Raw genomic sequence first — 25,958 nt, forward strand, 5'->3', positions numbered from 1 at the left:
TCTACAGTGGAAAACAAATGGGTTTTGGATTATCAAAAAACCCTGGTTGCAAATTCCAGCCTTTGCCCTGAATAACCTTAAGTAGGCCATTTAATTTACCTAAACTCAAGTTTCTAATCTACAGAATTATGATAAAAATATTAACTTTCCAGGTTGCCTGGGTGGCTCAGTGGGTTAAAGCCTCTGCCTTCAGCTCAGGTCATGGTCCCAGGGTCCTGGGATCGAGACCCGCATTGGGCTTTCTGGGAGGGAACCTGCTTCCTCCTCTCTCCCTGCCTGCCTCTCTGCCTACTTGTGATCTTTGTCTGTCAAATAAATAAATAAAATCTTTAAAAAAAATATTAACTTTCCAAGATTTTTAGTCTCAGATGCATTTAATCCTAACACCAAGTAGATGCTGATTAAGTATATGGATATACCACAGTGTGTACACCTATTCTGTTCTACTCATCTTTTAAGGGTTATCTGAGTTGTGTCCAATTATCAATAAGGCCAATTATAAATAAAGCTTCTTTGAACACTCATATATAGGTTTTTTGTGTGAACATAAGCTTTCATTTTCTGAGATGAATGCTCCAGAGTGGATTAAATGGTTGTTCCATGTTTCCATTTATAAAGAACTTGCCAGTGTTCTCAAGAGTGTCTATACAATTACCAGCATTTGGTTCTGTCACTCTCTTTTATTCGAGCCATTCTGATACCTGTATAGCAATATCTCATGATTTTAATTTGCATTTCCCTAATGCTAATGATGCTATACAATTTCCATGTGCTTATTTTCCAACTGTTTATCCTCTTTGGTGAAATGTCTATTCATTACTTTTTCTTTTATTTTTTAAAGATTTATTTTTGTTTTTATTTTTTTATTTTTTAATTTTTATTGTGACATGACTTTTGCCTATTTTCTAACCAGGTCATTTCTTTGCTGTTGAGTTTTGAGAATTCTTTATATAGTCTAGATATTAGTCCTTTGTCAGATAAGTGGCTTGCAAATATTCTCTCCCAATCTGCATCTCACCTTTGCCTCCCCTTAATAATGTCATTCCCACAGCAAATTTCTAATTTAGCTATCCTAGTTCCTTATTTTAGAATAATATTATCTACAAAAAATATTGTTGAGATTTTGATACGAATTTCATTAAATCACTGTATCAGTTAGGGGAAGAATTGACATTTTTACTATACTGATTCTTCCAATCCATGAACATGGGATTCCTCTTCATGTATTTAGCTCTTACTTGATTTCTTTCATCAGTATTTTGTCCTATAATATTTCAACATTCATGTCCTGTACATATTTGTTTTATTTACACTTAACCAATTTTGTAAGCAATTGCAAATGGTATTATGTTTTAATTGTGTTGTCTGTGTGTCCATTGCTAGTTTATAAAAACATGAGGCAGTTCAATGAGGATATAACACAGCTTAGGAGGATCCTGAGCCCCTCCCTCAGATACAACAAATCTACAGGTACATACACAAAAAATATTTTTGAGAAAAGCCTGAAAACTAGCTGAACAGATCCTCCACAGCAAAGGCTACAAAGACCACATCTAGAGGGGTAGGAGAGGCAGAGACAATATCACCAAAAATCCCACCTCTGCCACTGGCAACCCACAGTCGGGAAGAGTCACCAGAGATCTCATACATCAGGCACCTAACCCCTGGGATCTATACTGGAAAGATGAGCCCCCAAAACATTTGGCTTCAAAGACCAACAGGGCTTGCATTCAGGAGAAACACAGGGCTGGAGGGAATGGAGAGTCTACTCTTAGAGAGCTCATGTGCAGACCCATTCACTCAGGGACCCTGAGCAAAAGCAGCATTTAGATCACATCTAAACTAGATTCACTTGCCAACCTTAAGGCATCTAAGGGGAGCAGAAGCCTGTTAGGACTCTCTCTGGGGATGGAGGAACCAGCAGGCCCCATTCTGGGTGTTCCCCCTCTAGCTTGAAACACCAGTATGAGTGGCAGCCCTCTTCACACTCTCCCCTCCCTGCTGGCCAGCCCTATTGACCAGCCTGCCTGTCCCCATCCCTCCTGTTGGAGCCTGACCCCTGTTCCTGGGCAGCACACCCTCCCACTCCTCCCCCACTCCTCTGCACTGTTCCTATGGGCTCATGGTTTAGAAAATTCAATATCATTCCAATGTTCATGTTACCCAAAACCATTTACAGATTCCGTGCAATTCCTATCAAAATTCCAATGGCATTTTTTATTAACATATGATGTATTATTTGTTTCAGGGATACAAGTCTGTGATTCATCAGTCCTACACAATTCGCAGCAGTCATCATAGCACACACCCTCCCCAATGTCCATCACCCAGCCACCCCATACCTGCCACCTCCTCCCCTCCAGCAACCCTCAGTTTGTTTCCTGAGATTAAGAGTTTCTTATGGTTTGTCTCCCTCCCTGGTTTCATCTTGTTTCATTTTTCAATTATCATGTGATAATTGTCTTTCTCTGACTGACTTATTTCACTTAGCACAACACCCTCTAGTTCTATCCACATCTTTGCAAATGTCAAGATTTCAGGTTTTTGATGGCTGCATAGTATTCTGTTGCATATATATACACCACATCTTCTTTATCCATTCTTCTGTTAATAGACATGTAGGCTCTTTCTGTATTTTGGCTATTATGGACTCTAATGCCTTTTTTCACATAAGTAGAACAAACTGAAAATTTACATGTAACCACAAAAGATTGCACAACCGAAAAACAAAAATAACCCAACATGGGTTCGGTTTTTTGGTTATTTCAAAATGGGCAGAGGATCTGAAGAGACATTTTTCCAAAGAAGACATACTGTTCAACATCACTTACAGTCAGGGAAATGCAAATCAAAACCATAATGAGATCATATCTCACACCTGTCAGAATCGCCAGTATCAAAGGGACAAGAAATAACAAGTGTTGGTGAGGATGTGGAAGAAAGAGGGTCCTGTGCACTAGGAATGCAAATTGGTGCAGCCACTGTGGTAAACAGTATGGAGGCTCAATAAAAAAAAAAATAAAAATATTAATACCACATGATCTAGCTATTCCACTTCTGGGTATTCATCCAAAGAAAATAAAAACACTAATTCAAGAGATATATGTACCCTTATAATCACTGCAGCATTAGTTGCAATAGCCAAGATATGGAAACAAGCTAAGTGCCCATTGATAGATAAACAGATAAAGAAAATGTGATACACACACACACACACACACACACACACACACACATACACATGATGGAATACTACTCAGCCATAAAAAACAATGAAATAATGCCATTTGTGACATGATAGAACTTGAGGATATTATGATAAATGAAATAGGTTTGACAGAGAAACATAAATGCTGTATGATTTCACTTACATGTGGAATCTAAAAATCAAAACAAATGAACAAAAAAACTCATAAATATAGAGGACAGATTGTTGGTAGCCAGAGGGGACAGAGGTTGGAGTTGTGGGCAAAACAGATGAAGGGGAACAAGAGGTTCAAACTTCAAGTTAGAAAATAAATGTCATAGGGATGTAATGTACAGCATAATGGCTATAATAAACAATATTGTATGGCATATTTGGAATTTATAAGACTAGGTCTTGAAAGTTCTCATCACAAGAAAAAAATTATATTTTTGTAGGAGGACAGAGGATAAGACTTACTGTGATGATCACTTCACAGTGTATACAAATATCAGATCATTATGTTCTACTCCTGAAATGAATACAAAGTTATATGTCAATTATATATCAGTAAATAAATAAATAGAAAAACAATTGCTGTATGGTTATCTTATATCCTATCACCTTTCTGAACTTTCAAGTTCTAGGAGAGATTATAGGGGTTTTGGGTTTTATTATTTGCTTTTTGTAGATGTCTTAAAATTTTCTATGTAGGCAATCGTATCATCTGCAAATGAGAGTTTTATTTCTTCCTTCCTGAACTGTGTGCCTTTTATTTCTTTTCTTGTCTTATTTGCACCATCTGGAACTTCAGCATTATACTGATTAAATGTGATGAGAGCTAACATCCATGTCTTTTTCCCAATTTTAAAGGGAAATCATTCAGTCATTCAACACTAAATATAATGGTAACTATAGATATTTTGTAGGTTCTTTTCATCAAGTTGAGGGTTCTCTGGTATACCTATTTTTCTGAAAAAAATTTAATCATGAACAGGTATTGAGTTTTGTCAAATGCTTTTTTTGCATTGGTTGACAAGATCATATAATTTTTCTTCCTTACCTGTCAATATAGTGAGTTACACTTATTGATTTTTCAATATTGAACAAGTCTTGCATTCTTTGATAAATATCATTTGATCATGAAGCATAATTTTTCATACACATTGCTTAATTCTATTTATTTTTAATATACATTAAACACTTTATTAAAGATTTTTTGTATCTTTTATTATTATGTTGAATATATTTTGTTAAATATTTTGTTAGAGATTTAATATTTTTAAAATTTTTATGTTTATGTTCATGAGGAATATTCATCTATAGTTTTCTTTTTCTGTACTGTCTTTTTTGAGTTTTCATTTCAGAGTTAATATTAACTTCAGAAAATAAATAAGTAAGTGTTACCTTCTAATTTTTTTCAGGAAGAGGTTGTGTGGAACATATTTGTTTTTAAAGATCTATTTATTTACTTTAGAGAAAGAGGGAGAGAGAATCTCATGCAGACTCCACGGGGCTTGATCCCACAACCCCAAGACCATGACCCAATCTAAAACCAAGAGTGGGAAGCTGAACCTACTGCACCACCCATGCATCCCTAGAATGGATTTTAATTATTCTTCAACTGTTTGGTAGAATAATCCAGTGAGACCATCTGGGCCTGGAGATTTCTTTTTTGACAGTTTTTAAATTACCAATGCAATCTCTTTAAGTGTTGTTGGGCTATTCAGATTATCTCTCTTACTGAATTAATTGATGGTTTGTGCTTTTTGAGCAGTTGGTACATTCCTTTGAAGTTGGCAAATTTTTGTGCATGGGGTCCTCCACTTATTATCTTTTAAATGCCTGCAGGATCTATAGCAATATCCTCTAATTCATCCTTTATATGGGCAATCTAAATCACCTTTCTGTTTTTGTTAGGTGTGTTAGTGGCTTGCCAATTATATTGATCCTTGTTTTTTTGTTTGTTTGTTTTTAACTTCTTTTTTTTTTCAGCATAACAGTATTCCTTGTTTTTGCACCACACCCAGTGCTCCATGCAATCCGTGCCCTCTCCAATACCCATCACCTGGATCCCCCAACCTCCCACCCCCGGCTGCTTCAAACCCCTCAGATTGTTTTTCAGAGTCCATAGTCTCTCATGGTCCACCTCCCCTTCCAATTTCCCCCAACTCCCTTCTCCTCTCTAACTCCCCTTGTCCTCCATGTTATTTGTTATGCTCCACAAATAAGTGAAACCATATGATAATTGACTCTCTCTGCTTGACTTAAGATTTTTATTTATTTACTTGACAGACTGAGATCACAAGTAGGCAGATAGGCAGGCAGAGAGAGAGGAAGGGAAGCAGGTTCCCCACTGAGCAGAAAGCCAGATTCGGGGCTCAATCCCAGGACCCTGGAATCATGACCTGAGCCGAAAGCAGAGGCCTTAACCCACTGAGCCACCCAGGTGCCCCTATATTGATCCTTCATAAGAGCCAGCTCTTTGTTCATTGATTTTCTCTAATTTTCTGTTTTCAATTTTATTAATTTCTGCTTTCACCATTATTGTTTTCTTCCATCTGTTCACTCTGAGTTTATTTCTCTCATCCTTTAATTTCCTGATGTGTGAGCTTAGATTAATTTGAATTTGTCCTATGTTCTAATGTAAGCAGTTAGCGTTATAAATTTTCCTCTCTGCACTATTTTAGCTGCACTTCACAAATTTGGATATATTTTACTTTCATTTTGTTTCAGTTCAATATGTTTTTTAAAGATTTATTTGTTTAGAGAGAGAGAGAGAGAAAGAGAAAGCGTGTGAGCAGGGACAGGGTCAGAGGGAGAGAATTTCAAGTAGGCTTCCCGCCGAGCTTCCCGCCGAGCGTGGAGCCCCATCCAGTGTTCCATCTCACAACCCTGAGATCATGACCTGAGCCTAAAGAAATCAAGAGTTGGATGCTCAACCAACTGAGCCAGGTGCCCCATCAATCTATTTTTTTTTAATTTCCCTTGAGCATTTGTCTTTGATTCATGGGTTATTTAAAAATGTGTTCTCTAATTGTTAAATGGAGATTTTCTTGTTACTTTTCTGTTAATGTTTTCTAGTTTGATTCCATGTGGTCAGAGAACATGCTCTGAATAATTCTCATTCTCATAAATTTGCTGTGGTTTGTTTTATGGCCCAGGAAATGGTTAGTAACTTAGTATACTTCTCATATGTGCTTGAAAAGAACATGTATTCTGTTTTGGGGTGGTGTGGTTTGTTATTGTATATGATTGATGGTGTGGAGTTCTCCTATGTCATTGGTGATTTTCAGTCTAGCCATTATATCAGTTGTTGAAAGAGGAATGTTAAAGTCTCCAGGTATGACTGCGGATTTTTAGATTTCTTTGTTTAGTTCTATGAGTTTTGCTTTCTGTAAAATAATTACTGATATGTTGGGACTTAGGCTTGCCATTTAATTTCATCTTTTGTTTGTTCTGTTTCTTGTTTCTGTTTTCTTTTCTTGCCTTCCTGTGGTCTACTGAAACACTTTCACATCTCAATTTTGATTTATCTATGGTGTCTTTGAGTATATCTTTTTGCACAGTTTTTTAGTGGCTGCTCTATGTGATAGATTACAGAACTTATCACAATTTACTGGTGTCAACATTTTACCTGTTAGAATGAAGTACAGAAATTTTACTCCTTTTATGTCTCTTTACCCTACTATACTCAAAATACAATTGCCTTAAATATTTCCTCATACCATTAGCACCATATCAGACAGTATTACTATTTCTGTTACAAACGTCAAGTATAATTTTAAAACTCAAAAGATGCCCTTATCTGTGTTTATCACATTCCTTCTTCCTTCCCTATGTTTCAAGATTTTTTTTGTTTGTTTAAAGACCTTCTTTGTCCATTCTTTTAGAGTAGTTCTCCTGTGACAAATTCCTTTCTCTTAGAATATCTCCCTTTTATTCCTGAAGCATATTCTTACAGATCTAGAATTCTGGATTAATAGTTCTTTTCTTTCAGCGGTTAAAAAATGTCATGCCATTTTCTTCTGGCCTCTGTGATATCAAATGAGGAGTATGCTGTCCTTTGAATGGTGTTTCTTGTATAGTTGACGGTGTTATTTCTCTCACTGCTTTAGGAGTTTTTCTTCGACTTTTAGATGTATGATCATAATGTGTCTTGGTGTGGATTTTTTTCTTAGTTCATCCTGTTTGGAGTTCACTCCACTTCTTGAATCTCTAGGGTTTATGTCTTTTGCCAAACTTGGGAAGCCACTATTTCTTCAAACACTTTGCATTCTCATCCCCTTTCTCCTCTTTTGGCAGTGCTCTGGTGACAGAGATACTAGGTCCCTCGTTTTTGTCTTACAGATTCCTGAGTCTCTGATCACTTTTACTTTATCTTCTCTCTATGTCAAGATTGAGTAATTTCTATTTTTTTTCTTTGGATTTGCTGATTCTTTCCTCTGATACCTTCATTCAGCTGTTGAGTCCATCCGCTGAGCTTTCTATTTTGGTTACTGTATTTTGAATTTCTGAAGTTAGGTTTCTTTATAGCTTCTGTTTCTTTGCTGAGACTTTCATTTTTTAATTTGTTTCAAACATGTTTATAATTGCTCATTGAAGCATTTTTATGATGGCTGCTTTAAAATTTCAACTGAACAGAAGGAACAGAAAAAAATTTGTGAACTAGAAGAAAGAAGAATGCAAATTTACCAATCTGAACAACAAAGAGAATAAATGGAAAAAAAGAGACAGACATTCAGGGACCTGGCAAATGTTCTAACATTTCTATCACCAGAATATGGAAGAGAGAAAAGAAAAGAAAGCTGAAAGAAATAATACATGAAGACTTCCCAAATTCTAACATCTCTGTCATCTTGGTGTTAGCACTCATTGTCTTTATTCATTGATGTTGAGATTTTCCTGTTCCTTGGTACTATAAATTATTTTCAGATGAAACCTGAACATTCTTAGTATTGTGTTAAGAAACTCCAGATTTTACTTCAGCTTTCTGTTTTTGTGAGCTTTCTTTGGTATCGTTCTGGTAGAGGAAGGTGGGGTTGTTGCCTCAGTATTGCCAGGTTGAGATAGACTAGGTCCTCACTTGGCCTCTGACACTTGAGGAGGACAGGGCAGGAGACTCCATGATACCACTGGGAAAAAGTGGGATATCCAACTTCCCAGTAGGCCTCCCCCAATTCTCCCCAGGGGGAAGGAGTAAGAGAGCTTCATAAATACTCTCCACACACCTTCCAAAGTCACCACAGAGGTTCTATGGCCTCATTACCATTAGACACTGGTAAACTCGATCCACTAGCTCCTCTGAAAGAGCCCTCTAAGTGTCTTTCCACAGTCCTACAACTAGGGGAATTGGAGTGACATTTTAACTGAGGAGAGGAGAGGTAGGTGAACCTCATTATTGCAGGGTGTGGGTACAAGTCTAAGTTTAACACATGACACTGTGGTTGGAATGGGGGGCGGACAGGGGTTCATGACTACTTAGCAGGATTGAAAGTCCTTCTCTAATGCCATCCAGTGAGTAGAAGGGTGCCTTGTAATATCCAAGCTAGGGTGCAGCCCTAGGCTACCCTTGGTGTTTGCTGACATGGCTAGGGGGTGGGGGTGGCCACAATCTATCTCTTGTGTTTGGCTAGAGTAGAGCAGCTACTATCTAGAAATTATCTGTGATATGAGACTACCTTTTTCTTGGTCTTTTGGTTTCAGAGAGCAGGCTTTTGCTGGGGCTTTATTTTCTCTGCACCTATTAGCTTTCCAGTGTTCTAACTTCTCCAATTCCAATTTTGGTACATGCAAGGCAAAAAGAAAATCCAAGGACCTCATTAACTCATTCCTTGGGTTCCAAGGTCCCTAGACAGTTTGCCCTCTTCTCTCACCTAACAGATATTCTGTGTTTGCTTTATATATGATGTCTGGGGTTATTAGTTGTACTCAGTGGGAGGAAGAGAGAAAAATCATCTATCTTCATGGAAGTTGAAGTTATGAATCTTTACTAAAATTTTATTATAAAAAGTTTCAAGTCACATTAAATAAAATGCAAAAGCTAGAAAAAAGAAGTCTAGATGATTTTATTAATATTAACATTGTAATCACACACAAGATTAAGACTTGCAGGTGGTATTTATTTGTTCATATCTATAGCAAAGGCATGTATGTGTCTGGTCAATGATCCAAACTAAAAAGCTAGTCTTCATAAGCAGATAGATAACTGCCTCTGGGTGTGTGGTTTGATGCTGCTAAGTAATCCAACCTTCCTCAAATAAATCCTTTCTCTGGCTAGTGCATAGCATTACCAGGCTTAAGCTTTATCCCCTAGCTTATGTCTATAATACCTGTTGAAATATAGACATCCATGGAGAATATATGGTACTATTCTAGACCTCAATAGTGCTGCATGCTGTGAGAATTTACCACTAGAGAGGAGCAAATAGATACTTAACAGAACCAAATAGATATGAAGACTGGTCATCACAACCCCCCCAAATATGTTCTTTTAGACACACAGACACAGCCACATATATAACCTCTAAAAAAAACAACCAAATGAACAAACAAAAATACCCAATTTAAATGGCACTTTGGATTATAACTAATGTATTTGTTGACAGCTGCTTGGTGTTTTCAGAAGGTGCCGTGAAGTTGGGTACAATATGTTCCCCCCCACTAGCTGGAGGAAAGATTTGGTCCTCTCTGTTTTCTTGAAGCCAATTCAGGAGCTAAGCTCAGTAAGTATTTATTAAGCACTTACTATGTGACAGGCACCAGATTATGTACTAGGGATAGGAATATATAAATCACTTCTCTATGTTTTCTCTTATTTGATGGCTCTTACACCAAGGAGATGCTTCTAGGAAATTGGCTTTCTTTATCATTCATCTGTACTGCACTTTAGAAACTGCTTTCCCTTATCTCAACCCATTAATTCTTGAAATGAGGTAGAAACCTCACTCATTGTTGCTCATGTTTAATAAACAAAGACAGTAAGGTCGGGGTGCTTTGGTGGCTCAGTGGGTTAAAGCCTCTGCCTTAGGCTCAGGTCATGATCCCAGGTCCTGGGATTGAGCCCTGCATCAGGCTCTCTGCTCAGCAGGGAGCCTGCTTCTCCCCCCCAACCCGCCCCCCACTCTGCCTGCCTCTCTGCCTACTTTTGATCTCTCTCTGTCAAATAAATAAATAAAAATCTTGGAAAAAAAAAAAAAGACAGTCAGGCCCAGAATGTTAAGTGTTTCACCCTCAGTCCCCCAAGCAGGAGAATTAGAGTGGGGTCTTAAATAGTGGCCTTTAACCCCCAAGCCCAGGACACTTTTCACACCGCACCACAATACTGCTTAGCTCCTGAGAACCATATCCCACCCCCTCCAAGATCTGTCAGTCTTGGTTAAAATCCCACTTTATGATTATGTTCATTTTTCTAAACCCTTCCCCCAAACCAAAAACTCCATGAGGATGGTAACTTTATCATTATAACTCATTATCATTTTACATATCTGTCCTTGTTGACATTCTATTAGTATTTGTTGAATTAATCTCAGTGACTGCCAGAAAATCTAGATTCTAAAATGAAAAAATAACCTTTGATGCTTTTCCCTGTGATCAGTCGATATGGTTCAGTCCCTTCCTAGTTCAGTGAGCCCAGGTAAATTAATAAAATTCCCTTAGCTTAGGGTTCTTTTTGGAAAATGAGCATAATAACGCTTACCTGATAAGGTCGTCATAAATATAAGAAATGATATATGGTAATTATTATAAAATATGGTTTGGAGCCAGTTGTCTTCCCTCCCCTCCCCCACTGGATAACAAACTTCATGAGGACAGGAATATGACGATTTATAAACCATAGCACAGTGTCCTATACTTATCAGCCACTGGAAAAGAATTTGCTAAATGAATGGGTAAAGTATACAATACTGCAAAAGGATGTTTAATTATCAGTGTTACAAAATATTTAGCTTTACTGAGAGCAAGTTGATACCATATTTTGGCAGTTTAGTAAATCTATGTATAACTTCTAGACTAAAATAAAATATATGATCACAAATCACCCTGAATCTTCTCACTTTAACACATTTACTCTATTATTTATTTTACTTTTGAAGTCCCCATCAGCTCCCTACAACCTGCCTTTATCCTTTCCTGGGAACTAATCATTCATTCATGCATGCAATTAACATTTACTGAGCACTTACTGTCTACCACAAACCAGGTTGCAAAGATTCATAAGACTCTCTCTCTGCCTCTAAAGGATTTATATGCTACAAGGAAAAACCAATGCATAAACAATTTATAATTAATGGAGGTGTTATGATAGAAGTACAAAAAAGTGCTATGGTTATAAGAGTGATTCATTCTGCCTGGGGAGTTTGCTTATGGGAGCTTACATGTAGGGAAGTGATTTTTTTCCCTTTGTAAACTAAATTGACTTACTGGGAATAAAAATAGTTTCCATTTGTGTAATACTTTGCAAAATGCTTTCACATCCACTTATTCTTTTTATCCTCACAATGAAAGCTCTATAGTTTAGTGATTTTTTAAAAAAATATGGTCGTCAAAAAAGGTCTCTCAGAGGCCAACAGATAAATAATATGAAAATTTATTTGAAAGCCCCTAGGTAGATGATACAAGCCAAAACTGGAAGCAAGACTTTGTTAAAGTTTCAGAGAAATCATTCCAAGATTTAATAGCAAAAACCCATTCCTTTCCTTTCTTCCTCAGTGCCATCCCTGATCCAACACCTCACTTGCGGGTTGTTGTAACAACTTTCTAAGTTGATTCCCTGATTTGTATCTCATTTCCCTCCAAGCCATTTCCTACACTGGCCACAGATGATAATTTTTACATACAGATGGAACCATGCATCTTGCCTGCCTATAGCTCTTTTATCCCATAGGGCTCCTCATCCCCTGTACTATTAAGTCTGAATCTTTTTGCATAGCACATGAAACTCTCCATTGTCTAAACCTTCCAAATTCTTCAAATTATTTATTGGTTACTCTCCTCTAACAATTTTATTGATTTTGTTCAAAGCCATCATACTGGAATGCCTTAGCTCTCTACCTCTTTGTCTGGTAAATGATGATAGGCGTAGCAAGTATGCAATTTTTGCTAGTTTTATGGTTTTATTAACACAAATACTACATGTACATAAGCTGCTAATCATTTTCTTCACTAAATAGCTTGGCATTGGGATTGCTGACTTTGATGGCCATCCAGGCTGCTGCTTCCACAATGGTTTTGTGGTCTCTGGAGGAGACATTGAAAGCAACCTCTGTACAGAGAGATTTGTTGCACGTCAGCAGCATTTCAAGCTCCTTTACATTGTGGACTAGGAACTTCTGGAAGCCACTGGGCAGCATGTGCTTTGTTTTCTTGTTGCTCCTGTAACCAGTGTTGGGTGTCAAGATCTGGACCTTGAATGTTCTGCACACCCTATTGTCAGTGCTCCTGGGTTTCCATCAGTTGCTCTTAATTTTGACACATTGGTCTGACTGGTGCTGGATAAACTTCTTGACCTTCGGTTTAATGATCTTACTCATCACTGGAGTTCTGAGGGTGACCATGATGCCAAATAAGAGATGGTTGTCACCTCCACAGGCAGCAGCAAGGAAGAGAGGGGAGAAAGTGCATTTTTTTTTTATGTTGTTCATATGTAGACTTACTTAATAGTAAAGTCTTGGCAACCTGATTTGGTTCCTTTTTAAAATTTTTTAAATTTTAATTTAATTTTAATACAGTTTGGGAACCACTAATCTAGTCTTTTTTTTTAAGATTTTATTTATTTATTTAGAGAGGAAGAGCATACATGAGCAGGAGGAGGGGGAGAGAGAGAAAGAACATCTCAAGCAGACTCTGCTTTGAGCACAAAGCCAGACTCAGGGCTTAATCTCAGGACCCTGAGATCACGACTTGAGCGGAAATCAAGAGTCTGATGCTCAACCAATTGAGTCACCCAGGACCCCCTAGCCTTTTCTCTTCTGCAGGGAAAGAAGGAAAAGATCATTATCATTTTTTTTAACCACATACCAAAGATTCATAATTTTTACATTCATTTAACACAGAACTGTTCTTTTGAGAGTATATTCTGTTCTATGTGCTAAGGAACCAGCCAGGGATAAGTCAAAACAAGGCATGCATTAATCTATCATGGATCTTTCATTCTGTGAAATAAACAGATAATAAAATTAATCAATTAATTTAATTTTATGGATTGGTGATAAGTGTTATTAAGTATATAAAGGATGGCCTGAGGAGAGAGGTACATTGGGGCAGATGGTCCATGAAGAGCTCTATGAGGAAATCACATTTAGATGAGACTTAAGAGACTTAGAGAGGATAAGCCAGCCATGAAGTTGGGAGAAGAGTTTGCTGGGCCAGGGGACATCAGGATATATTTGGGAACCTGAAAGACCAGTGTGGATGAGCATGTGGGAGAGGGGGAGAGTGGTACAAGTTCACCATGGATTATGCAGCACCTTTTGGCCAAGGCAAGGAAAACACTGAAAGATCATAAGCAACTAAAGGATGGACCTAGATGCAACAAACACCATAGAAGAAAGGGTTATAAAATGGCAGGAGTGGAACTGAGGAAACAGACCAGTTAGGAGGCTATCATAATGTTCATAAAAGCATCCAGTATTCCTGAAATCTTGAAGCTCAGATATTATATGATGACATGTAGGTAATTTTTAAAACACGATCACCATGAACAGGCACTGCGTTGATGTTTAGGTCCTGGAAGTGAATTTTCAGTGATGAAATGCCTCTTTGTCTCTCCTTGTCTGGCCTTTGCCTGCTTCTCCAACCTTGTTTTACCAGCTGCACCTCATTCAGGCAACCTTCCCCCATTCAGGCAACCTTCTCTCCATTTCCTCCAACATGCCCTACTGTTTTACTCCTTCAGTCCTTTGCTGCTCTTGCTGATCCCTCTTCTTGGAGTACTATTCTCATTCTGTTCTGATCACCCCACCCCCATGCTACATATCTTTAAGTCTTAGTTCAAGTACAAACTCTTCTATGAAGTCTTTCCCAATGTCCCAATTTGAAATAACCATTTCCGCTTTTGCACCTGCTCATACCATGAACAGATGGCCATTTTTTTAGACAAGGAGAGAGAGAGAAAGGAGAGGGGGAGGGGCAAAGGGAGAGAGAGAATCCTAAGCAGCCTCTGCACCCAGTGAAGAACTGATGTGGGGCTCAATCTCACAACCCTAAGATCACAATCTGAGTCAAAATCAAGGCACCCCTTTTCTTTCTCAGATGGACATTTTTTTTAATTTTATTTATTTATTTGACACAGAGAGAGAGAGAGATCACAATTAGGCAGAGAGGCAAGCAGAGGGGGAGGGGGAAGCAGGTTCCCAGCTGACCAGAGAGCCCAATGTGGGGCTCGATCCCACTACCCTGAGATCATGACCTGAGCTGAAGACAGAGGCTTAACCCACTGAGCCACCCGGGTGCCCCTCAGATGGACATTTTTAAAACCATGTTTGAGTTTTCATAAAGGCCATGAACCCTTGCCTTATTTATTTACATATGTATTTATTTAATTATTGGCCCTTGGCATAGAATCTGGCTATTTTAAGTAATTTCATTGACTTACAGGAATGGAAGGGAGGAAGGGAAGAAAGAAGGAATGACAACCATTTGTACAATGTTTCAGGGGTGCCATCAGTGAGCAAGAATGCATTCATGGGAATCGATGGCTCCCATTTCAATAAGATCAACAGGAAAACTATCCCAGCACAAAGCCATCAGTTTCTCATAGACCTGAGACACCATCATGACTCTGCTGCAAAGTAAGACCTTGCTCCAGATTTCAATGAGACTCAGTTATCTGAGTAAGTAGAAGAATCCCTCAGAGCTACAGAAGGGAGGGTTTACTTACAAACACTGTAAATTTTCTAGCTTTCCATTTTTCTAAATTTGTTCCCATCTTTGAAAGATTTTCTAAAGTCCCATCACTTCTTAGAAGTCTTTTCAGTTCAATAGGGACAAAGTCATTGGATTCACAACAATTTTAGCCCAGCAGATTAAGAGTAGGAGTTCTGAGACTCTGACTTTACTATTAGCTCTGTGGTTTTAGGCAAGCTGCTTAACACTTCTGTGCCTCAGTTTTCACGTGTGAAATGAGGACAATAATGGAATTTTACCATAGAGTTGTAAAGTGGATTAAATGTTTAGAATAGTACTTTGCATGTAAGAGAGTACAAGGTAAATGTTAATATTTAATATTATAAGTTGTTAACAGTTAAAATTATGTTAGTTAACATATAGACAAGAACTACTGAATTCATTTTCTTCATTCCATCCTTCCTTAAATAGGAAGAATGTAGGTTCCTCTATTTTAATTATCATAACATTGCTTATTTTAGAAGTCATGGGATTAAATATACTGGCTACATAGAGGATATAGTTTCACTTTCTTTATAAATATGTCCACACATAACTTACAAAACAGGAGGTTTTTCATCTTTGAATCCTCTGAGGTATTTGCTGCTTCAGAGTCTACATTGGCAATGGTGAAACTTGGCAAGTTAGCCAATCTTCTATAATGGCAGAGAAATGGCAGAGCAACCTTGCCTATGATTCATAAAATTTAAACAAAGCAATATCGGTCAGATGCACCAGGACATTTTTTTTTTCTAAACTGGACTAAGTGGAACAAAAGTATAAAGCTTATTATCGATCTCATTTTCAGTTCCTTTGAAATCTTTTTGTGAGTCTTCCCTATCTAAGGAGACCAGCCATCAGAGAAGAGTCGATGTGCCATAGGGGATTAGGTTAAACAAATGCTTACAGAAATTTGGTATCCTATTAAGAGGCCTTTCCATTCTCTTATTAAGAGGCCATACTTACCCTCCTTAATAAATGAACCACAGAAGGCTCTAAAGAGGGTGGGGCCTTTAGACTGTCAAGGGATGCCTGATGTTTCACCATGGAGAGATTCCATTATGTCCCCAAGAAGGATGAATAAGTAACAAGTCAATAGATCATCCTTCATTTACATTTAAAGTCAACAAACCAAAATTTTTTACATGTGGGTTGTGCCTAAATTTGAACATTCATGATTATTAATAAAAGTGAGACTATGCTAGTATTCACAAGCAAGTTAGACCCACAGACATCTCACGGTCTTACCAGAACCAAGTTCCTAAGTCCCTCAAGGGAATAGAAACTGTTAGCCAAAGAATTTTCTTGCTTTTTTCCACAACCCCTCTCTTCAGATTCCTCTGGACATCTGCTGAGGCATTCCATCTTCTTGAGGGATAGGGGAAACAACTGAACTCACAGGGAGCAAGACTGAAACAGGACATGAAGTGTAACTCAGAAGACAGGGGTTTGGCTTGGTTTTGCCATTTCCTAGTTGTGTTTCCTCATGAATTCAGTTAACTTTAGCTTTCATTTACTCAATAAAATATTGTGCTTTTCCTCCATCTCACAAAGTGTTACTCTGAGGATGTTAGAATTTTCTAGGAAGCATTGCTGTGTAGACAATTCTAAGCTAAAAAGTGACACGCAAATGTCACTCTGATTCCACTCATTCTATATCATGGGAGTTAGGTGCAGGTGGCCTCTTGTGTTAGACCACCTGAGTTTAAATCCAGGCTCCCACTCACTGTGACCTTGAATAAGTTTCCTCATTTGTGAAATATGAAATGGAAGGGCACCAGCATGGCACTTAGAACAATGCCCTAGAACTTAGACAGCATTCCATAAAAGTTTGGGTATGATCCAGAAAGGATTTTTTTTTAAGTGGCTACCCCTTGACTGTGTGTGAGCTTGTAGGATGCTGAGGAATGAATAAGATCTACATGCCACCTTTGGAGGTTTCACAGACTTGCGAAGGGTGGACACTCAAGTAAACAAGTGTTATGATGGAGGAAAAGGGGGTAAAGCTTAGGGCACAGACTCACTCCTAACTCCCTGCTCTGTCCTTTTGCTCTTACTCAGTTTCCCCCCGCTTTTCCAAGAGAGAATGTCTTGATAACTGCATTGACTGTCATGGCTTCACCTACCAACAGTGCATGAACAGAGTCAAGACCCCTAGCCCAGAATTCCACTCTCACTGCAGGATACCTCCATGTAGCTTACTTTCTTTCCCCTGTACCTGACCCTGTACCTATTTCAACTAACCCTTCAACCTCATCATTGACCAAACTATGATGATTTTATCAGAGAAATGTTATGGCCCACTTCACGACTCCTATACACACCTATACTCATCTTGACTATTACAGAGTTTCCTCAGCATCTTGGTACCTCTAGTCTCAACCCCCCCCCCCCCAACTCTCTCCCCATTCAGCCACCTGAGTTATTCTTTTTTTTTTTTTTTTTTTTTTGACAGACAGAGATCACAAGCAGGCAGAGAGGAAGGCAGAGAGAGAGGAGGAAGCAGGCTCCCCGCTGAGCAGAGAGCCCGATGCGGGACTCGATCCCAGGACACTGGGATCATGACCTGAGCTGAAGGCAGAGGCTTTAACCCGCTGAGCCACCCAGGCGCCCCACCTGAGTTATTCTAAAGCTGGTATCTGTTCACAATAATCCCTCTAGGAAGTCTTCAGTGGCTTCCTATTGCTGATCCAACAGTATCTTCTTAGGCCTAAGAGACTTTTAACATAAGTCTCAGGCTCCTTTCTACTTTTTTTCCATATTTCTCAGACCTCAACACACAAAAAATTACAAGGCACCTTTCCAGAACGGATCTGTACACCCTATACCTCTCCACTTCTACTCTTGTTGATCCTGCTGTTTTGAATGTCCTATCTGCCATCTATTCATCCACTCATCTTCTTTCTCATCCTTCAGTGTTGAGCCCAAATGCCACTGACCGCATATCACTTCCCTGATTAGTAAATCCCTCAAGATCTATTGTTCTTTCATCTGGATTTATACTTCCTTGTAGGTCCAACCAAACGAATTAGCAGTTTTTGGTAAGTCAAAAGTGGTCAAATAGCAGTAATTTAATATATTCTTCCTCTTATAGCATTTATCCCATTTCATTAGACTTCTTAATTTAAATGTATTCCTCATGCACCCTGTCTTCTTCCCCATTGCCAGACAAGAAGTAGATGCTTATAAAATATTTAAAGAATTCAAGGTGACTGCTATGTATGGATCATAATACTTTGTTAGCCTCCCTTAAATCTTGGTCTCAGTCTTTCTCTCAGGTTCCTGAGGCTTGACAGGGGTAAAGCTAGTCACTCAGGGCTGTTTTCTCAAGTTAGGAATGAAGGGGTTTTTTTTCCCCATTTTCCATCAGGACCCTGCTCTCTCTACCTACCAACTAATAACTACCTAACCCAGATAAGGAAAAATCTACCTCCAGGGCCATCCTTCTTTAAAGCAGAAAGTATATAATGTGTAATGTTACTATTCAGGGTATTCATTCATTCATTTATTCATTCATTCACTCATTCATTCAATCATGGGGATCTGATTGGCTCTGGGAATATAGCAGTAAATAAGGCAACCAGAGATGATGAATTTGGAATACCTTTGCTCTCTGTGCCTAGTCTGATCATTTTTCAAGAATCACCTAGAGAAATTTTGAACATTTAAAAAATCCTCTATATTTAAATAGTTTTAAGTGTCTTGTACATTTCAAGTCATCTAAAAATTTTTATCATAAGTTCAAAGTTCAATTTTTATCATTTTTATCATTTTTATCAGAGCAAAAGATGTCATTTAAGCATATATTTAAATATAATGACTATATCATTTTAAATATATCCAATGAAATTTGAATATTATAATAAGCTAATACCCATGACCAGCTATTAAAAATATATTTAAGGTTTTTTTGCAAATTTTAGACCTTTCCTTTTTCTCTTTGAACTCACATTTCCCTTATACTTTTTCCTTGGATTTTATACATATACATGAAATCAAAACTGCGGAGCTGCATATTTAGCTCATTTTATGAAAATTGTCCATCATATATCTTACTGGCAAACCAATAAGCTAAATTACACTTTCTTTCAGAAAAATTCTGCCTTTATCTTTTTAGTTCAAATAAATGTGCTAATAAGCATTGTAATATTACAAAAACATTGAGAAATAAATTACAAAATGAATCCTGTAAGGTTATGAAAAGTAGTCAAGATTAAAATAATATAGATCTAGTATAAATAATCCATGTTCATAAATTGTAAAAGATGAATCAATATGCTAGTTCTCATTAACCAATATGTAATAGAGGAATGATTGTACAGCTTATGAAATAATGATGGCACCATTCTTCCAATAAGAATGTGTCTCTCTCCAGTTGAAAGGCAGAGAATGGTAGAAGAAAGCAAACTTGATCCAACTACATACTATCTGAGAGACACACTAGACTCAAAGATACAAATAAGTGTGATGTAAAAAGAAAAATATATACCATGCAACCGGTATACAAAAGAGAGACAAAATAAAGACAAAATTTGTTCTTAGAAACCAAAAAAAAAAAAAAAAAGTAGTAATAAGAGAGAGAATCCATTAGAAATACAAAACAATTATAAACACAATGCACCTAACAACAGAGGCCTCCAAAACATGAAATAAGATACATAAGTTAAAGGGAGAAATAGATAATTCAAAAATGATATTTGGAAACTTCAATAACCCACTTTCAGTACTGGGTAGAACAACTTGGCACAAGATCAACAAGGAAATAGAAAACTTGAACACTATAAACCTATTAAATGTAACACGTATCTATAGAAGACTCCAGTCAACAACATGAAAGTAGATCTTTTTCTCAAGTACACGTGGAACATCCTCAAGGATGGACTTTATGTTAGGAAGACATAACACAAATCTCAATAAATTTAAAAGCATGCAATCACACAAACTGTTCTTTGTCCACAATAGAATGAAATTAAAGTCATAATAACGGAAGGAAATTTGAGAATTCATAGATACATAAAAATTAAACAAAGTGCATCTAAACAACAACTAGATCAAAGAAGAAATCATGAGGTAAGTTACAAAATAATTTGAGATAAAACACAACATCCCACAACTTGAGACTCAACAAAAGCAGTAATCAGAGGGAAAGAGCTATAATGCTTGTATTTATAAAAAAAAAATATCTCAAATCAGTAATCCAAACTTCGGTCATATGATAGTAGCCAAAGAAGCATAAACTAAAACCAAGGAGGGAGGAGTCAAGATGGCGGAGAAGTAGCAGGCTGAGACTACTTCAGGTAGCGGGAGATCAGCTAAATAGCTTATCTAAAGATTGCAAACACCTACAAATCCAACGGGAGATCGAAGAGAAGAAGAACAGCAACTCTAGAACAGAAAATCAACCACTTTCTGCAAGGTAGGACTGGCGGAGAAGTGAATCCAAAGCGACTGGAAGATAGACTGCGGGGGGAGGGGCCGGCTCCCAGCGAGCAGCGGAGCAACGGAGCAAAATCAGGACTTTTAAAAGTCTGTTCCGCTGAGGGACATCGCTCCAGAGGCTTAACTGGGGTGAAGCCCGGGCGGGGTCAGCGCGGCCTCAGGTCCCACAGGGTCGCAGAAGGATCGGGGGTGTCTGAGTGTCGCAGAGCTTACCGGTATTAGAACGGGGAAGCCGGCTACAGAGTCAGAGCTGAGGAGTGACTCTCAGCTCGGGGTTGCCTTGAACCGGTCGCAGGCTCGGTCAGCTTGGAGCGCGGCCAGAGGCCAGGGTGACAGGAGTCATTGGGCGCTGTTCTCTGAGGGCGCACTGAGGAGTGGGGCCCCGGGCTCTCGGCTCCTCCGGGCCGGAGAACGGGAGGCCGCCATCTTCATTCCCGTCCTCCGGAACTCTATGGAAAGCGCTCAGGGAACAAAAGCTCCGGAAAGCAAACCCAAGCGGATTACTCAGCGCGGCCCCGGGTAGGGGCGGTGCAACTCCGCCTGGGGCAAAGACGCTTGAGAATCACTACAACAGGCCCCTCCCCCAGAAGATCAACGAGAAACCCAGCCAGGACCAAGTTCCCCTACCAAGGAGTGCAGTTTCAATACCAAGGAGAGCGGCGGAATTCCAGAGGAGAAGAAAGCAAAACACGGAACTCATGGCTTTCTCCCCATGATTTTTTAGCCTTGCAGTTAATTTAATTTTTTTTTCTTTTTCAATTTTTTTTTCTTTTTCTCTTCTTCTGCTAAATTTTTTTAACTTTTAACGTTTTCTTTTTTAACGTTTTTTAAATAGTTTATCTAATATAGATATATTTTTTTCCTCTTTTTATATTTTTTTTATCGGCTTTCTTTTTTTTAATAGTTTCTTTTTTTTTTTTCTTTCTGAACCCCTTTTTATCCCCTTTCTCCCCCCTCACAATTTGGGATCTCTTCTGATTTGGCTAAAGCATATTTTCCTGGGGTTCTTGCCACCCTTTTAGTATTTTACTTGCTCCTTCATAAACTCTTATCTGGACAAAATGACATGGCGGAAAAATTCACAACAAAAAAAAGAACAAGAAGCAGTACCAAAGGCTAGGGACCTAATCAATACAGACATTGGTAATATATCAGATATAGAGTTCAGAATGACGATTCTCAAGGTTCTAGCCAGGCTTGAAAAAGGCATGGAAGATATTAAAGCAACCCTCTCGGGAGATATAAAAGCCCTTTCTGGAGAAATAAAAGAACTAAAATCTAACCAAGTTGAAATCAAAAAACCTATTAATGAGGTGCAATCAAAAATGGAGACTCTCACTGCTAGGATAAATGAGGCAGAAGAAAGAATTAGCGATATAGAAGACCAAATGACAGAGAATAAAGAAGCTGAGCAAAAGAGGGACAAACAGCTACTGGACCACGAGGGGAGAATTCGAGAGATAAGTGACACCATAAGACGAAACAACATTAGAATAATTGGGATTCCAGAAGAAGAGGAAACAGAGAGGGGAACAGAAGGTATATTGGAGAGAATTATTGGAGAGAATTTCCCCAATATGGCAAAGGGAACAAGCATCAAAATTCAGGAGGTTCAGAGAACCCCCTCAAAATCAATAAGAATAGGTCCACACCCCGTCACCTAATAGTAAAATTGACAAGTCTTAGTGACAAAGAAAAGATCCTGAAAGCAGCCCGGGAAAAGAAGTCTGTAACGTACAATGGTAAAAATATTAGATTGGCAGCAGACTTATCCACAGAGACCTGGCAGGCCAGAAAGAGCTGGCATGATATATTCAGAGTACTAAATGAGAAAAACATGCAGCCAAGAATACTATATCCAGCTAGGCTATCATTGAAAATAGAAGGAGAGATTAAAAGCTTCCAGGACAAACAAAAACTGAAAGAATTTGCAAATACAAAACCAGCTCTACAGGAAATATTGAAAGGGGTCCTCTAAGCAAAGAGAGACCCTAAAAGTAGTAGATCAGAAAGAAACAGAGACAATATACAATAACAGTCACCTTACAGGCAATACAATGGCACTAAATTCATATCTCTCAATACTTACCCTGAATGTTAATGGGCTAAATGCCCCAATCAAAAGACACAGGGTATCAGAATGGATAAAGAAACAAAGCCCATCTATATGTTGCCTACAAGAAACTCATCTTAAACCCGAAGACACCTCCAGGTTTAAAGTGAGGGGGTAGAAAAGAATTTACCATGCTAATGGACATCAGAAGAAAGCAGAAGTGGCAATCCTTATATCAGATCAATTAGATTTTAAGCCAAAGACTACAATAAGAGATGAGGAAGGACACTATATCATACTCAAAGGAACTGTCCAACAAGAAGATCTAACAATTTTAAATATCTATGCCCCTAACGTGGGAGCAGCCAACTATATAAACCAATTAATAACAAAATCAAAGAAACACATCGACAATCATACAATAATAGTAGGGGATTTTAACACTCCCCTCACTAAAATGGACAGATCATCCAAGCAAAAGATCAACAAGGAAATAAAGGCCTTAAATGACACACTGGACCTGATGGACATCACAGATATATTCAGAACATTTCATCCCAAAGCAACAGAATACACATTCTTCTCCAGTGCACATGGAACATTCTCCAGAATAGATCACATTCTTGGTCCTAAATCAAGTCTCAACCGGTATCAAAAGATTGGGATCATTCCCTGGATATTTTCAGACCACAATGCTCTGAAGCTAGAACTCAATAACAAGAGGAAATTTGGAAAGAACCCAAATACATGGAGACTAAACAGCATCCTTCTAAAGAATGAATGGGTCAACCAGGAAATTAAAGAAGAATTGAAAAAATTCATGGAAACAAATGATAATGAAAACACAACGGTTCAGAATCTGTGGGACACAACAAAGGCAGTCCTGAGAGGAAAATATATAGCGGTACAAGCCTTTCTCAAGAAACAAGAACGGTCTCAAGTACACAACCTAACCCTACACCTAAAGGAGCTGGAGAAAGAACAAGAAAGAAACCCTAAACCCAGCAGGAGAAGAGAAATCATAAAGATTAGAGCAGAAATCAATGAAATAGAAACCAAAAAAAACAATAGAACAAATCATCGAAACTAGGAGCTGGTTCTTTGAAAGAATTAATAAGATTGATAAACCCTGGCCAGACTTATCAAAAAGAAAAGAGAAGGACCCAAATAAATAAAATCATGAATGAAAGAGGAGAGATCACAACGAACACCAAAGAAATACAGACAATTATAAGAACATACTATGAGCAACTCTACGCCGACAAATTTGACAATCTGGAAGAAATGGGTGCATTCCTAGAGACATATAAACTACCACAACTGAACCAGGAAGAAATAGAAAGCCACAACAGACCCATAACCAGTAAGGAGATTGAAACAGTCATCAAAAATCTCCAAACAAACAAAAGCCCAGGGCCAGACGGCTTCCCGGGGGAATTCTACCAAACATTTAAAGAGGAACTAATTCCTATTCTCCTGAAACTGTTCCAAAAAATAGAAATAGAAGGAAAACTTCCAAACTCATTTTATGAGGCCAGCATCACCTTGATCCCAAAACCAGACAAGGATCCCAACAAAAAAGAGAACTACAGACCAATATCCTTGATGAACACAGATGCAAAAATTCTCGCCAAAATACTAGCCAATAGGATTCAACAGTACATTAAAAGGATTATTCACCACGACTAAGTGGGATTTATTCCAGGGCTGCAAGGTTGGTTCAACATCCGCAAATCAATCAATGTGATACAACACATTAATAAAAGAAAGAACAAGAACCATATGATACTCTCCATAGATGCTGAAAAAGCATTTGACAAAGTACAGCATCCCTTCCTGATCAAAACACTTCAAAGTGTAGGGATAGACGGCACATACCTCAATATTATCAAAGCCATCTATGAAAAACCCACCACAAATATCATTCTCAATGGAGAAAAACTGAAAGCTTTTCCGCTAAGGTCAGGAACACGGCAGGGATGTCCGTTATCACCACTGCTATTCAACATAGTACTAGAAGTCCTAGCCTCAGCAATCAGACAACAAAAGGAAATTAAAGGCATCCAAATCGTCAACGAAGAAGTCAAACTATCACTCTTTGCAGATGATATGATACTATATGTGGAAAACCCAAAAGACTCCACTCCAAAACTGCTAGAACTTGTACAGGAATTCAGTAAAGTGTAAGGATATAAAATCAATGCACAGAAATCAGTTGCATTTCTCTACACCAACAACAAGACAGAAGAAAGAGAAATTAAGGAGTCCATCCCATTTACAATTGCACCCAAAACTATAAGATACCTAGGAATAAACCTAACCAAAGAGACTAAGAATCTATACACAGAAAACTATAAAGTACTCATGAAAGAAATTGAGGAAGACACAAAGAAATGGAAAAATGTTCCATGCTCCTGGATTGGAAGAATAAATATTGTGAAAATGTCTATGCTACCTAAAGCAATCTACACATTTAATGCAATTCCTATCAAAGTACCATCCATTTTTTTTCAAAGAAATGGAACAAATAATCCTAAAGTTTATATGGAACCAGAAAAGACCTGGAATAGCCAAAGGAATATTGAAAAAGAAAGCCAAAGTTGGTGGCATCACAATTCCGGACTTCAAGCTCTATTACAAAGCTGTCATCATCAAGACAGCATGGTACTGGCACAAAAACAGACACATAGATCAATGGAACAGAATAGAGAGCCCAGAAATAGACCCTCAACTCTATGGTCAACTCATCTTCGACAAAGCAGGAAAGAATGTCTGGAAAAAAGACAGCCTCTTCAATAAATGGTGTTGGGAAAATTGGACAGCCACATGCAGAAAAATGAAATTGGATCATTTCCTTATACCACACACGAAAATAGATTCAAAATGGATGAAGGATCTCAATGTGAGAAAGGAATCCATCAAAATCCTCGAAGAGAACACAGGCAGCAACCTCTTCGACCTCAGCCGCAGCAACATCTTCCTAGGAACATCACCAAAGGCAAAGGAAGCAAGGGCAAAAATGAACTATTGGGATTTTATCAAGATCAAAAGCTTTTGCACAGCAAAGGAAACAGTTAACAAAACCAATAGACAACTGACAGAATGGGAGAAGATATTTGCAAATGACATATCAGATAAAGGGCTAGTGTCCAAAATCTATAAAGAACTTAGCAAACTCAACACCCAAAGAACAAATAATCCAATCAAGAAATGGGCAGAAGACATGTACAGACATTTCTGCAAAGAAGACATCCAGATGGCCAACAGACACATGAAAAAGTGCTCCATATCACTCGGCATCAGGGAAATACAAATCAAAACCACCATGAGATATCACCTCACAGCAGTCAGAATGGCTAAAATTAACAAGTCAGGAAATGACAGATGCTGGCAAGG

The 25,958-nt window shown here is 38.2% G+C and overlaps 1 long non-coding RNA gene and 1 pseudogene across 1 annotated transcript in view; both read right to left on the bottom strand.

Moving 5' to 3' along the window:
• Nucleotides 1-25,958, bottom strand: part of LOC125093556 (uncharacterized) — a 366,248-nt gene that overhangs the window by 326,640 nt on the left and 13,650 nt on the right. The window lies entirely within an intron of this gene.
• Nucleotides 11,895-25,533, bottom strand: LOC125093555 (60S ribosomal protein L32-like; annotated as a pseudogene).

This window comes from Lutra lutra, chromosome 2, assembly GCF_902655055.1.
Source record: "Lutra lutra chromosome 2, mLutLut1.2, whole genome shotgun sequence".
NCBI lineage: Eukaryota > Metazoa > Chordata > Mammalia > Carnivora > Mustelidae > Lutra > Lutra lutra.